Here is a 2598-nt window from a genome sequence, read left to right on the forward strand (position 1 = left end):
AAGATTAGATTCTTTTCTGGAAGAGCAAATTCACCTCATCTCTCTCAAGAAGACTGATTTATTCCACAAGTTTATCCCAGTCCAGACTAAATTTGAGAAGACTCATTTAAAGCTAAATTTGAGCAGAACTAAGTTCCTTTTCATGAACACATCTCAACTTTTCTGAGGAGTGCGTTTTTTATGTGTGGAGTGTGGTCACCTCGTCTTTACTGTTACATTCTTGCCTCCTTTGTTTATTGGCATAAGAGAAAGATTATAAACCTGTTGAACTTTATTTTTTCTTTTTTATGTCTTTCATGTGTTATTTTCAGATCAAAAATGTGATCTGTCCATTTAGCAACTGCCTACCTGCAGGAAAGAAAAACAACAGCTGACATCTTTGAGGCAGCCCCAAATAAATGGTAGGTAGCCGGCTGGGGAGGGGATAGCAGACATGCCATTTGAGAAATGGCACACTAGGTCCTCTCTCTTTTCTTTCTTTCTTTCTTTTTCTTGTTCCTAATTTCATTGGAATTACTTGGAGAGGAACTATGCCGGCACTATACGGCAGACTCGTTACAGACCGAAGACACACCAGAAGCTCAGCTCACACAACAATGCAAGGTCAGTGGTTAAAGTCTGGGCTCCTAGAGCTTCATAACAGTGTGACTCTAGACACATGACGTTACCCCTCTAAAGCATGGTTTTATCCTCTATAGAGGCAGTAAGAGCGCCTGCCTCACAGAGTTGTGAAGATACTTCAATGAGATCTTGCTGGTCAAGTGCCACCAGGCCTGGCTTCAAGAGAACACGGCTGCTCCGACTACTCAAGTCAGATTGGTCAATGCTCGGGGAAGGTGAGACCATCGTTTTCTGGTTTAGTGGTAGCATGAATTTATACTACATAGTTTTATTGTTGCATGAATGCTTTTTCACTGCGATCATGTGGAGTTCATATCCGTGAGGAGGCATTCTGGTGCAAGGAATAGAAAACTCAACTGAGGGCAATCTAAACGATAAAAACCTAAATTGCATCACGTTTTTTAAAGCCCCTAGGAGGTGGTGCTAGGGTTGACATTGCAACGCAATCATGTCACTCTCGCCTTTTCTCTCCTTCTGCTCTGCTATCCTCAACTTGTCTTAAGTTAACAACTCATAGTCCCAAGGTGGCTGCTGCAACACCAGCCACTTCAACCAAATTCAATAGCAAGAAGCAGAGCAGGGCCAGGACAGTAAAAAAGGATTTGAGCTGCATGCGGAAGGAAGTGTTGGTTTGGAACAGTCAAGAGAAGTGAGAATTCCCAGCAGAACAGGGTCAGCTAAAGGGTGAAGGTGGAAAAGCCCAATGTTTATTTGGTCAAGAGGCCAACTTTAACCTAAAGCAATGTTTTCAGCAGACTGTTTGCCCAAAACTAGTCACCCAAGATGTTACAGGAAGGAAAGTGTCCCATGGTCTATTGTATTCAGAGACACCTTCTACTCTAGCCCAATGAATCCAATAAAAATATAATGTGAGCCACACAGATAGTTATAAATGTTGTATTTGACGCATTAAAGAAGTAAAAAGAAACAACTGAACTGTACCTATTTAACCCAATACACCTAAAACCTTGCCGTTTCATTATGTAATCAAGATAAATAATTAATGCTATACTTTGCATTCTTTTTCAGACAAAGTCTTCGAGAACCAGTGTGCATTTACTCCTACAGGACAGCGCAATTTAGACCAGCAATATTTCTAGTCAATGTACACATGTGGCTGATGGTGAGAGGGATTCTAACGCCTTGTGGAGACTGACAAACCCCTCCTTTCTGTCTTGTTTCTTTTTTTCTTAGCACTTCTTGCTGAAGGAACTAGCTGTAGAGAGCTCACAGTAGGAACCGCCAGCTACTGCACTGTTGCTCATGCTTTACTCCAAGTGTGTACACACACACACACACACACACACACACACACACACACGGCAGAGAGAGCAAGCAAGGACCTTGGAGGTATCTGTGTGATCTTCCCAAGCCAGTCTGCTGCCAGCATGGAATTTCTTTGAAGTCTTCTGTTTTATCCTAAAATTTATGGAGATTTTACATTCTACTCCAAAATACATCCATGTTTGTTTGAATATTGAAAGTGTTTTGGATTACTTGGCGTCTAGGAAAAATCAAAGCTTTGCATGTTTATGTTGTAACTCTCTCTGCCCATTCTGTCTACCCTTGGGGGTTTCTACGCCCCAATTTAAGACGCACAGGATTACCTGGTCTCCAAGTTCCCTTCAGGCGCTGGGTGTCCATGACTTTGCTTCACAATTAAGTTGGATGATCCATTCTCTTGCATTTAGGCAATCCATGAGCCTATGTTAAGTGGTTTTGTTTCTTTTGTTTTGTTCTTCACCATTCTAACCTGGGATAACGCACTAGCTGGGAGACTTTAGGTATCAGATCTTCTGACTGCTCCTTTTCACTGCCTGTAAGTCTTCCCTTTTGTGCTGGAAAAGACCCACAGCTCTCCCCAGAGCTACCCCCTAAATACTCCACAGAACTGTCCCCTAAAAGGATCCCCAGAAAATACTTCCTCCTGGAAGAAGTGTGGTTCTTACTGAAACTACTTGTGAAAAACCAAAACCA

The 2598-nt window shown here is 42.2% G+C and overlaps 1 long non-coding RNA gene across 1 annotated transcript; it reads left to right on the forward strand.

Annotated features, from left to right (window-relative positions):
* The first annotated feature begins 552 nt into the window (after nt 1-552).
* LOC117035545 (uncharacterized) lies at nt 553-2115 on the forward strand. The gene is made up of 3 exons (XR_004425212.1): nt 553-603; nt 699-836; nt 1651-2115. It is a non-coding gene; the product is annotated as an uncharacterized LOC117035545 (long non-coding RNA).
* Nucleotides 2116-2598: the final 483 nt, after the last annotated feature.

The sequence above is a fragment of the Rhinolophus ferrumequinum genome, chromosome 15, assembly GCF_004115265.2.
Source record: "Rhinolophus ferrumequinum isolate MPI-CBG mRhiFer1 chromosome 15, mRhiFer1_v1.p, whole genome shotgun sequence".
In the NCBI taxonomy this organism is placed as follows: Eukaryota; Metazoa; Chordata; class Mammalia; order Chiroptera; family Rhinolophidae; genus Rhinolophus; species Rhinolophus ferrumequinum.